This window comes from Pituophis catenifer, unplaced genomic scaffold, assembly GCF_029215685.1.
Source record: "Pituophis catenifer annectens isolate HBS135680 unplaced genomic scaffold, rPitCat1.0.hap2 SCAF_5, whole genome shotgun sequence".
Classification (NCBI taxonomy): domain Eukaryota; kingdom Metazoa; phylum Chordata; class Lepidosauria; order Squamata; family Colubridae; genus Pituophis; species Pituophis catenifer.
Genome location: NW_027256885.1, coordinates 104,473,407 through 104,486,549, shown reverse-complemented (window position 1 = coordinate 104,486,549; position 13,143 = coordinate 104,473,407). Strand labels below are relative to the sequence as shown.

Here is a 13,143-nt window from a genome sequence, read left to right as displayed (position 1 = left end):
AGACTCACGGCACGATCGCCCACCGAGCTGAAGTCACTACACCACAGCGACTTCCAGGATGGCTACCCCGCAAGCCCCGATGACCGCGCTGAACCCGTTCGACCCATCCCGGGAGAAGTGGAGGTCATACATGGTCCAATTCCGACAGTTCCTGCGAGGTAATGGCTACCAGAACCTCGACGATGAGCGGAAAAGAGCCCTCTTCCTGGCTCATTGCAGATCGGACGTCCTAGAGATGGCGATTGACCTCGTGGCACCCAGGGACATTGAGGAGATGTCCTGGAACGACCTGCAGGAAGTCCTACAGGAGCACTATGCACCTACAGGCACCCCCATCGCAAACAGGTTCACCTTCCAGCAAAGAAACCAGCGGGAAGGTGAATCCATCAAGGAATTCGTGGCAGCGCTTCGCCAAATCGCTGCCAACTGCGAGTTCGACAACGTGGATAATGCCATCCGAGACAGCGTTGTTTTTGGAATGAGAGATGTGGGGCTGCAGAAGAAATTCCTCAGCCGAAAGAGGATACCGCTCAAAGACGTCCTCGACGAGGCGACAGCAGCCGAAACATCCGAGCAAGCAGCCGCCGCGATGATAAAGGCAAGAGGGATCCATAAGATCCACAAGTCGGGCCTGACCTCATCAGACGAGGCAACCACGCAATCCGAGTCAGATGAGGAAATGGCCGTCCACAAGGTCTCCCGCCCCCCCAGGCGGGAAAACCCACAGCATGGCGACCGGGGAGAACGATGCAGCAGCTGCAGAGGCGACCACCCCAGGGCGACCTGCAGATGGAGGGACGCGACCTGCCGCCGATGCCTGAAGAGGGGGCACATCGCAGAGGCCTGCAGAGCCACCGATCCAGCCCCGTAACCGCCCAGACCACGATTCCGGGAGAATCGCAAAGACAACCAGAGGACATCCAAACGGTCCTCAAACCAGTCCCGGCGCGGGGAGGAGGACTATCCCCGAAATAGAACGGTGCACCAGACCACCATCGCTCACACAAGCGACGAGGGGACCACCAAATTCCACGTGACACTGCTGGCAGAGGGGTCACCGTGCAAGATGGAGGTAGACTCCGGATCCGCCTACTCCATCATGGACTGGCAGCACCTAAAGCAGCTGAAGCCATCCTACAAAAAGGCCCAGCTGAAAACCCCAAAGTCGAGGCTTGTGGACTTCAACGGAAACCCCATTGGAATCCTGGGCAGAGCCACCATCCACATCAAGTACAACGAGTTCAACGGAGAGCTGCCCATCACCATCGTGGAGCACAGCCGACCCAACCTGTTAGGTGTGGAGTGGTTTAAGCCGCTGGGGCTTTCCATCGAGGGCATCCACGAAATCCACAGGGACGAACTCGACACCATCATCGAAGAGTTCAAGGAAGTCTTCGATGGTAAGCTGGGGAAATTTGTGGGGAGGCCAATCTCCTTTAATCTGGATAAGGGAATCACCCCAATTAGGCTTAAGCCCCGCCGAGTTCCGTTTGCCCTGCGGCCCAAAGTAGATGAACAGCTGGATAAGCTGATCGCCCAGGGCGTCCTGGAACCGATCGATCATGCCTCATGGGAGACCCCCATTGTGACCATGAAGCATGATGGGTCTGTGCGCATCTGCGCCCACTACCGTTGCACCATCAACAAGGCGTTGGCACAGAGCGCATACCCAGTCCCAGTAGTACAACACCTACTGCACTCTCTGGGATCTGGCTCAATTTTCGCAAAACTGGACCTGGCCCAGGCTTACCAGCAACTGCCAGTGGATGAAAAAACGGCGGAGGCGCAAACAATTGTCACGCACAGGGGGGCATTCAAATGCAACCGCCTCCAATTTGGAGTCAGCGCTGCCCCCGGTATTTTCCAATCTATGATGGAACGCCTCCTCCAAGGCGTTCCAGGGGTGGTGCCTTACTTCGACGATGTGCTCATCTCCGGCGTCTCAAGAGCTCAACTCCTTGAAAGGCTCAGGCTTGTCCTGCAGCGGTTCAAGGCCAAGGGCTTGAGGGTCAGGCGGGACAAGTGCATCATAGGAGTACAGGAAGTCAAGTTCCTGGGCTATCTCATTGATAGCACGGGCATCCACCCCACCAAATCAAAAGTGGAAGCAATCCATGAAGCTCCAAGCCCAAAAAACAAAACGGAGCTTCAGGCTTTCCTTGGGTTGCTCAACTTCTACGCCATTTTCTTAAAACAGAAAGCCACAGTTGCTGAGCCACTCCACCGCCTGCTGGGGAAATCGGCTTCCTGGAAGTGGGGCCAGGAAGAGGAAGCAGCGTTCCGGGCCATCAAGGGACTATTGACGTCCAAAAGCGTCCTCATCCAATACAGTGAGACGCTGCCCATCAAGCTGACCTGTGATGCGTCGCCGTATGGGGTGGGGGCAGTCCTCAGCCACGAACTGCCCAACGGCACGGAAGCCCCCATCGCCTACTTCTCAAAGACCATGTCCGGCGCAGAACGGAACTACAGTCAGCTGGACAAGGAAGCCCTGGCCATCGTGGCTGGAGTGAAGCGCTTCCACGAATACCTCTACGGAAGACGCTTCACCATAGTCACCGACCACAAGCCACTCCTGGGACTCCTTGCAGGCGACCAACCCACCCCGATCTTCATGTCTCCACGGATGACGAGATGGGCCATCTTCCTAGCCGGCTACTCCTACCGGCTCGTGCACCAGCCAGGCACAGCCATAGGAAACGCCGACGCGCTCAGCAGATGCCCGTCGAAAAATCCAGTCGAAGACCCAGCCCCCACGCTCCACCTATTCCATATTGATGATGACGCCAGCTGTCCGGTGTCATCCGCAGATGTGGCCGTTCACACCCAAAAGGACCCCACACTCCGCCAAGTGAAGTCCTGGATCCTCAGAGGGTGGCCATCGGAAAAGCCAGAGGAGAAGTTCAGCCCGTTCGCCAGGAAGCAGAAGGAGCTGTCCACAATAAAGGGCTGTCTGCTATGGGGAGACAGGGTGCTGATCCCAAGCACTCTGCAACGGCGGACGTTAGAGACCTTGCACAAAGGGCATCCAGGCATCATCCGCATGAAGGCCCTGGCACGGAGTTACGTCTGGTGGCCCTCCATGGACAGAGACATTGAACAATGGGTCTCCAGATGTGACCCGTGCCAAGAAGTTCGCCCAGCGCCGCCGCAATCCGAAGTCGCGAAGTGGGAGACCCCCAGCAACCCTTGGTGGAGGATACACATCGACTTCGCGGGTCCGATGCAAGGGCGACACCTCCTCATCGTGGTAGATGCCTTCTCCAAGTGGCTCGAGGTGGTGCCCATGGCATCTACCGCAACAGAAGCAACGATCCGAGCCCTGCGCCGTCTGTTCGCCACACATGGTCTACCGGACGTGCTGGTCTCGGACAATGGCCCGCAGCTCACATCCCTGGCCATGGAGTCCTTCCTGGCAGGACTGGGCATCCGCCACGCCCTGTCCGCCCCTTACAGGCCGGCCGGAAACGGACAAGCGGAACGCATGGGCAGACTGACCAAAGAAGCCCTCACCAAGATGGGCCCGGGAGACTGGCAAGAGCGCATAGACAACTTCCTCCTCACCCAGCACATCACGCCACATGCCACCACCCACAAGAGCCCGGCCGAAATGCTGATGGGCAGAAGGTTGAGGTCACCCTTGGACCGGCTGCACCCCCAATACAGCCCGGAAGTGACCGCAACCGCCAGCCGCCCGCTTCGCGCCTTCAGCAACGGAGATTCAGTTTTCGCGCTGAATTTCAACGGCTCTCCCAAGTGGCTGAAGGGGAAGATTGCCAGCACAACCGGCCCCAAATCCTACACCGTCGAGTTGGAAGATGGACAGGTCTGTAGACGTCACATCGACCAACTCCGGAAAAGGTGGGGGGGAGCACACGAAAACCAGCCTGACGAGGGAGGCCTACAACACCCAGACGAGGTAGGCCTACAACACCCCGGCGAGGTAGACCTACCACACCCGGACGAGGTAGGCCTACAACACCCCGGCGAGGTAGGCCTACAACACCCAGACGAGGTAGGCCTACCACACCCCTGCGAGGCAGAGCAACGCCATCCCGACAAGGTCGGCCCGGCACACTACCAGGTACTGTCACGTCGGCAGTCCAGCGAGGTAGACCGGGGCCAACCGCACGGGGGATGGCAACACCAACCCAGCCAGGTGGGCACCCGGCACAACAGGGCCAGGGACTACCAACCCAGCCCGCAAGGAGACCGGGACCTGCCCAGAGAAGGAGCAGCGCACCCCACCAGTGACGGCAGCCGACGCCAGCCCAGCCAGGGAGACCGCAGTTCCAGGCGAGTAGACCGGGACCCAGCCAAGACGGGCAACCCACTACCCATGGGCGAGGGTGGCACACGACTTCCCGGCGAGAGGGACCCCCGCCCATCGCAGAAGACAGCCAGGAGACAACAACCCGACCCGGATGACCCCAGGCAACACCCGACGGTAGACCAGGGACTAGGGGGAAGGGAAAGCCAACAACAACCCGGCCAGGGAGACCTACACCACCCCGGCAGGGGAGACCTCCGCCGCTCCGCAGAGGTAGTTCTGCAACAACGTCCCGACCAGGTCGACCACCACCAACCAGACGGGGTAGACCAACACCAGCCCAACCGAGGGGACCAACGCCACCCCTGCGAGGTCGGACAGCACAACGACAACCAGCACCACCCACAGCCGGCGGACCGGACCCGAGGGCACCGAGCGGAACCACCACCCAACCGGCAGCAGGCCGGACCGCGACCGAACCGCAGCGGCCGGGAGACCAGGGAGGAGCAAGCGACAGACTTACCGAGACTCAGACGCTCTTCCCGGGTCGGAACCGAGCAACCGAGACGAGGCGATAGATCCACAGGCCAGGAGGAAGACCAACAGAACCAGCCATCCAAGGTCTGCGGTCCGGCCGGAGGCGCTGGGGGTGACCCCGCTCACTCGACAGCCGAACCGAGCCCGGTTCCGGAGAGGGAACCAGGAGATGAAGGAGCCCCGTCCATCCAGGCCGGAGACGGAGAAGAAGTGAGACTGCGCAGGTCAGCTAGGGTGCCGAGGCGTCCTACGTACCTGCGCGATTACGTGACTTTTGTGGACGAGATTTGACAGTTCGGACTAAGGGGGGAGGAGTGTTATGTCCTTATAAGGACATCCGCCCTGATTGGCTACTAGCCATCGGGCGGGAGATTTGAATCCCTGTCAAGGGGCGGTGCGTCTGCCGGGAGCGAATATAAGGTGAGCTCCGGCAGCGCGCCAGCAGTCTTATCTTGCTACTTTTGTAACTAATAAAGTTATTAAATGTATCGAGCTGGTCACATCTTCTGTTCCTGCGCCTGATCTAACACAAACAATGGGAAATTTAGGGCAAGAGGAGGTTCAAGATTTTAAAACACAAAAGAAAAAAAGCTCTATTTAACTAGGGAATTGTAATAATTGAAATACTATTAATTGTATATTGTGTTGAAAGCAGAAATGGTTAAGTTGTGGTTTGGAGGAATATATGGGGGAAATTATTTGGTTTATTATTATTGGTAAATATAATTAATTGATTTGTAAGAAATTGGATTGCATGGAAATAATTGGAATATTCATGTTCATATTGATAAATATACAAAAAAGATAGTTATATAACTAATTGATTTATATTAAAATGTTGAATTTGTATTAAACAACTGTATTACATAATTAACCAATGTGAGGATGGATATAAAAATAGATGACAATGCAAAGGGGTATAATATAGAATAGAAGGGAAAAATTGAATTTGATTAAGATTAGAGATGAGGATGAAGGGTAATATTGGTTTTTTTAAAAAATAGTTGAGGAATAAATATGGTAAAAAGGAAATATAGAAATTGTAAATTTAATTGAAATGACTAAATACTGTGTTGGAAGAAATATCTTTCTGGGTTCTGCTCCAAGTGGGGAAAAAGACACTGGAAACATGGAGACTGTTTGGAAAGATGTTTTAATAGTGGACAGGATCACATGGCTTGATGGGGCCCATTGTGTTAATTTCTGTTGCTATTGTGTTGCAAATGTCCTTTGACAAAGGATTGACTTTCTGCCTCTGGCCCATTAACAAAGGGTGGGGGGCAGGAAGCTGGGAGCTGCTTTGTCTGTAAAATATGCTTCTCCATTTCTCATCCAGGGAAATATAATATTCTGCCTTTTTAATATTTCCCAAAATATTTCATTCTTCTAGGAAAGGGGTGGCTGCTAACCTCCTACAACTGTTTAAATTTGTGGACCGGCCAAATACTCTGTTCAAAGAAAATATGTTGTATGTTTGTATGTGTGTTTCTAATTATTGCTATTTATTCCTATTTGTTCTCTTTTATTCTTTAAAGTTTAACAATTCATTCTTTATCTTAATATCTTTATATTTGTTTGGGGTTGGCTTTCTTCCCTTTCATCTTTTTTATTGTACAGCAATCTTTCTCCTCAAACCTACCACCTTTGTCTTTTCTTTCTTACTTACTTTCTCTTCCCCCCCGCTTCTTCTTCTCCCTACTTCCTCTTTCTCCTTCTCCTCCTCTCTTCCTCCCTCTCTTACCTTCACTCCTATTCTAATTTCCCTTCCCTTCCTTCATCCCTCTCTATTGCTGTATCCTTTTATGCATATGGACTACTCAGAGGGCTGAAAAAGTTATTTTTGACTGGTCCTCGCACTTTTGACCAGTCCTCGAACTTACGACTGTCCTCACGTTTTACGTTTTTGCCCTATCTTGTCACTATGGTGAAGAGAAGCAGTTGTGAAATGAGTGACATGGTTGTTAAGAATGCTACAATGGGCATAAATGATGAGCAGTCATAACTGCGAAGACCGGTCAAAAGTGCGAGGACCTGTCAGAAATCACATTTTTCAGCCCTCTGGGTAGTCCTTTTGTGCACAGGGACTACTCAGAGGGCTGAAAAAGTTATTTTTGACTGGTCCTCGCACTTTTGACCAGTCCTCGAATTTACGACTGTCCTCACATTTTACGTTTTTTGCCCTATCTTATACCATGTTGAAGAGAAGCAGTTGTGAAATGAGTGACATGGTTGTTAAGAATGCTGCACAGGCATAAATGTGAGGATGGTCATAAGTGTGAGGACCAGTCAAAAGTGCAAGGACCTGTCAGAAATGACTTTTTTTCAGCCCTCTGAGTAGTCCCTATACACATAGCCATGGCCACCCGGTCACATGACCAGCTAGCCACGCCCACTCGGTCACATGACCTCCAAGCCACGCCCACAAAATAAGCCACGCCCACAGAACCGGTAGTAAAAGAAATTTAGAACCCACCCCTGGTTGGGGGTCACCACAACATGAGGAACTGTATTAAAGGGTCGCGGCATTAGGAAGGTTGAGAACCACTGGTTTAGAAGAACCTGAAGAGTGATGGTATTTTATCTGCTTTTTTTTCTCTTTTTCTTTATTTTTTTTACTTCTCCCTTTTCCTTTTTTAAAATTGGATAAATTTTTAAATTTTCCCTTTCCCTTTTTTCTTTGTTCTTTTTTTTTCTTTTTTTTTTCTTTCCTATTTTGGAATAAAATGAGCAGGAAAATTGCGACTGTGGGATCGGCTGCAACTACACCTTCTTCGTCACCATCTGGAGGACAACGATCCATCCAGACAATGCTGCAGCAAGATAAAAAAGAGAAAAAGAGAAAGAGAAAGATTTACCGATACAAATGATTTTACAAACAGTTTTAAGGATGGAACAACAGCTGTTGAAGACAGATGAGAAAGTCCAGAGGATGGAACAGCAACTACTTAAGACAGATGAAAAAGTGGTCAATATTCAGCAAGCAATGTCGAAATATGAAGAAAGGCTGTTGAAGCTGGAGAAAAGGGAGGAGCAAAAAGAGGAAAAAATGAGAGATATAGAGCATAAATTGGGAGAGATCCAGCGAGAAGGGAGCAACGTAATTGGGTTGGAAATGGATAAAGCAGAATTCTATCTTAGATTTCAAAATGTGGAAGAAGAAAAGAGAGAAAATTTGCCAGACGTTATGATTGGGATATTTTTTTAAATTTGATTTATATGCCGCCCTTCTCCGGAGACTCAGGGCGGCTTACAATGCGTTAAGCAATAGCCTTCATACTTTTGTATATTTATACAAAGTCATCTTATTGCCCCCATAATCTGGGTCCTCATTTTACCTACCTTAGAAAGGATGGAAGGCTGAGTCAACCTTGAGCCTGGTGAGATTTGAATTTGCAGTAATTGCAGGCAGCAGATGTAAGTGGATGTTAATTAGTCTGCTGAGCCACCAGAGCTCCTGGCTGAGCATCCTGGGATGCTGGCTGAGGCACTAGAAATCTCTAAAGAGAAGGTGATGGAAGGGGTGGATGAGATATATCGAGTCTACACCAGATCTGCAATGCGTAATAAATTGCCACGAGAAGTACATATAAGATTTACTAAGAAATCACTTAAAGCACAAATTTTACAGGTGGCCAGAGAAAAAACCCTGAAACATAAGGAGAAAGAAGTGATGGTTCTGAGACAAATACCAAGAAAGGTGAGAGACTTGAGAAGAGAATACCAGTTCCTGACCAAAATCTTAATCCAAAAAGGAATTCATTATAGATGGCTGATTCCAGAAGGGTTAATCTTAACGTGGCAACTTCAAAGATACAGGTTGGATACAATTGATAAAGCGAGAGCCTTTTATGAAGATTTTTTTAAAGGAAAAGAAGCGGAAATCTAAACGGAATCTTCAACTACAGTGGTGCCAGTAAAATTCACAGAAGAAGAATTGGCTATGATTGAACCAACAGAAGGCGCTGTTGGTGGAGTGGTGGAATACAAGGAACAATGTGAAGTAAGATCAACTAGAGCAACAAAACCTACATATAAGGTATGAACATGGAAGAAACGAAATTAATTTCAATAAACATAAATGGACTCAATTCAGTAGCTAAAAGGAGTAAAGTGTTTCACAAATTAGAGAAATTAAAATTAGATATAATATGCTTGCAAGAAGTTCATATTAAAAAGCAATATGAACAACTATTGATACGGCCCAAATTAGGTAGAACTTTTTTATCGTTGCCACAAAGTAAAAAGAGAGGAGTTGTTTTATATATTAGAAATTCATTACCCACGAAACAATTATATGCAGACTCAGAGGGCAGAATCTTGATGGTGGAAATAATGGACAATAATATGAAAATTTTGTTGGTTGCAATATATGCTCCAAATAATAAGCAAAGTGATTTTTATAGAAAGTTGCACATGAAAATAATTGAAATGGAATATGAAAATATATGCATGATGGGTGATTTTAATGGAGTGGTAGACGAAAATCTGGATTATAATACACTTAAACCAGTAAGACGTACCAGAAAGATATTACCGAAAACCTTCTTTAAGATGATTAATTTAAAATTAATTTGAAAGACGTATGGAGAGACAGAAATGGGAAAAATAGACAATATAATTTTTACTCTGATAGACACTCATCTTGGTCTAGATTAGATATGATTCGGACAACAATGGACTTGACTTTGAAGATAGACTATGTGGAAATAGAAACAAACTTGTGGGCTGACCACAATCCTGTGACTGCTACCTGGAAAGGTCAGAAAAGAAAATCTAGATAGACTTTAAATAATACAATATTAAAAGAGAAAGAGTTCGTACAGAAAATGGAGAGAGAATTGACTTTCTTTTTTAAAGAAAACAAGAAAGAAGACACATCTGCTCAAAATGTATGGGATACAATGAAGGCCTATGCTAGAGGTCTAATAATGGACTATACAAGATAAAGAAATTTGAAGAAAAGACAAACTGCTAAAATGTTAATTGATGAACATAAGAGATTTGAAAAGGAACTCCAGAAAAATCCATGTAAGAAAGATATAAAAATAAAAATGGACACAATAAAGCATAAAATGGACTTATTGGAGAAGGAAGAACTAGCCCAAAAAATAAGAAGTGCTAAACAGAACTATTTTGAAAATGCGAACAAACCAGGAAGGTGGTTAGCATATAAATTGAAAAAAGAAAGCGAATCAAGGAAAATAATGCAATTAATCGATGACTATGGGCAAAGGAAATTTGGAAATAAAGAAATGGGAAAAATAATACAAGAATATTATCGGCAACTTTATGAGAGAGAGATGATAGAGGATGAAAATGTGATGAGATATTTGCATGATGCTAAATTACCTCGGCTTTCTAAAGATGTGGAGGAGATGCTGGAGGGGAATATTATGATGATGGAATTAACAGAAGCAATTAAGAAACAAAAGAATGGAAAGGCACCTGTTGAATATTATAGGACACTACAAGATTATTTAAGTCTCCCACTACTGGATGTTATGAACGAAGTGATGACAAAGAAGAAAATACCCAAATAATGGACTGAGGCATATATCACATTGATCCATAAAGAAGATACAGACCCACAACAAATTAAAAATTATAGGCCTATATTTCTGCTAAACTCAGACTATAAAATTTTTGCATCAATATTGGCAGAAAGGCTTAAGAGATATTTGAATAACTTCATACATATAGATCAAAATGGCTTTCTTCCAAAAAGACAAATTAGAGACAATATAAGAATAATTCTGGACACTTTAGAATACTACGAAGCACATCCTGAAAAGCAGATGGCGTTGATATTCTTAGATGCTCAAAAAGCTTTCAACAATGTGAATTGGCGATTTATGATACTTCAAATGGAAGAGATGGGCTTTGGTAGGAAATTTATCCAGGCAATTGAAACTATATATTGTAAACAGACTGCCAAAGTAATAATAAATGGAGAATTGACTGATCCGATTGAGATAGAAAAAGGCACTAGACAAGGATGCCCGCTGTCACCATTGTTGTTCATTCTGACATTGGAAGTTCTAAATAGAAATATTAGAGAAGATAAAGAGATAAAAGGCATGAAAATTCAGAAAGAAGAATATAAGTTGCAAGCCTTCGCAGATGACCTGGTCTTTATTATTGAAGAACCATTAACAACAATAAAGAAATTGATAGAATCTATTGATGAGTTTGGGACAGTAATAATTAATAATAGTAATGATTAGATCTAAAGACCTTTTTATTTCACCAGGTGGGCCTGGCCTAACTTTCTCCCTCTTTTTAAACAATTTTAATATTTTAATATAAAAGTATTAAAAGTAAAAGTAAAGTAAAGAATGTATTTGCATGTAAGAAAACCAATCCATCTTATATCCCTGATCTTCTAATTCTTGCTTTAACTTAAGTTCACCCTTTTCATCCAGTAATTCGCTATATCTAACAATTTGTTCCCTTTTCAATACTATTGAGTAAGTGAAAGCTTCAATTGTTGATACCCAGACTGGAATTTTCAAATAATAATGTTTTTTAACCTTCTCCCAATTCAATAGTAAAGCTTCCCATATTTGATGTCTTCTAAAATATCCCTGTATTTTTGCTCCTTTATACCACAAAAAAGCATGCCATCTCATCAGCAGATCATGACCCTCCAAATTCAATAATCTAGTATTTCTCAAAGTTATCCACTCTTTAATCCACATTAAACATGTCGCTTGATAATATAATTCTAAATTGGGCAAGCCGAAGCCACCCCTCATTTTAGCATCTTGTAACAGCTTTAATTTTATCCTTGCCTTTTTTCCCTGCCAAATGTATTTCAATATTATTTTATTCAGTTCTTCAAAAAATTCCTTGCCCAACTTAATTGGAATTGTCTGAAATAAATACAACAGTCTAGGCAAAACATTCATCTTAATACTTGAGATCCTACCAATCAAAGATAACTGCAAGTTTCCCCATTTCATCAAATACTGCCCAATCTGTTGCTTCAGCTTATTGTAATTATTTTCTTTGAGTGCACTACATCTTGTTGTCAAATGTATCCCCAAATATTTTACCTTATTTGTGACCTAGATCTTTGAAATCTCCGTCAATTCCTCTTTTTGCCTTTTCAACATATTTTTGGTCATTATCTTCGTTTTGTCTTTGTTAATTTTCAGGCCAGCTACTATTTATTTATTTATTTATTAATCAAATTTCTATACCACCCTACTCCCGGAGGACTCAGGGTGGTGAACAGCCAAGATAAAATACAGATAATACAAACATTAAAAATCCCTTAAAATTATTAAATATTTTGGCCGAAACACAGATTAAAACACCCAATTTATAAAACAAATCAAACAAATTAAAAATTTAAAAAGGAGAGTTAGGCCAGATCATTAGTAATGATTAATAATAAATAATAATACTTTTACTTTTATTTGATTTATATACCGCCCTACTCCCGAAGGACTCAGGGCGGTGAACAGCCAACAATAAAATACATACATACAAAATTTAAAAAGCAGTAATAAAATCGAATTAAATAGTTTGGCCCAGACAAATTAAAACCCCAATGAATTTAAAACAAATTTAAACTTTGAATATTAAAATATTAAAAATATTAAAATATTAAAATTGTTTAAAAAGAGGGAGAAAATTAAGCCAGGCCCGCCTGGTGAAATAAAACGGTCTTTAGAGCGCGGCAGAAGGTGCACAGATCCGGGATCCTCCGTATCTCTGGGGGGAGCTCGTTCCAGATAGTAGGTGCCCCCACAGAAAAGGCTCTCCCCCTGGGGGCCACCAGTCGACATTGTTTGGCCGACGGCACCTGGAGGAGCCCCTCTCTATGAGACCGTACCAGCCGGTGGGAGGCTATTGGTGGTAGTAGGCGATCCCGCAAGTACCCAGGTCCTGAACCATGGAGCGCTTTAAAGGTGGTAACCAAAACCTTGAAGCGCACCCGGAAGACCACCGGGAGCCAGTGCAGCTCGTGCAGGAGGGGTGTTACATGGGAACGCCATGTCGCTCCCATTACCACCCGCGTGGCCGCACTCTGCGCCAGTTGGAGCCTCCGGGTGCTCCTCAAGGGGAGCCCCATGTAGAGAGCATTACAATAGTCCAGGCGGGAGGTGACGAGGGCATGAGTGACCGTGCGTAAGGAGTCCCGATCCAGAAACTGGTGAATCATTGATTTAGAGAAATGGCAAAAATTGTGGTCACATAACTATAAGATGACAATGTCTACAGCGTATAAAGAGAATTTGTATAAGATGTTTTACAGGTGGCATTTACCCCCGACGAGAATAGCCAGAATGTTTAAGAATAAATTGGAGAAGTGTTGGAAGTGTCATCAG

The 13,143-nt window shown here is 45.6% G+C and overlaps 1 pseudogene; it reads right to left on the bottom strand.

The window, feature by feature from the left end:
* Positions 1 to 13,143, bottom strand: part of LOC139317759 (uncharacterized) — a 63,906-nt pseudogene that overhangs the window by 42,301 nt on the left and 8,462 nt on the right.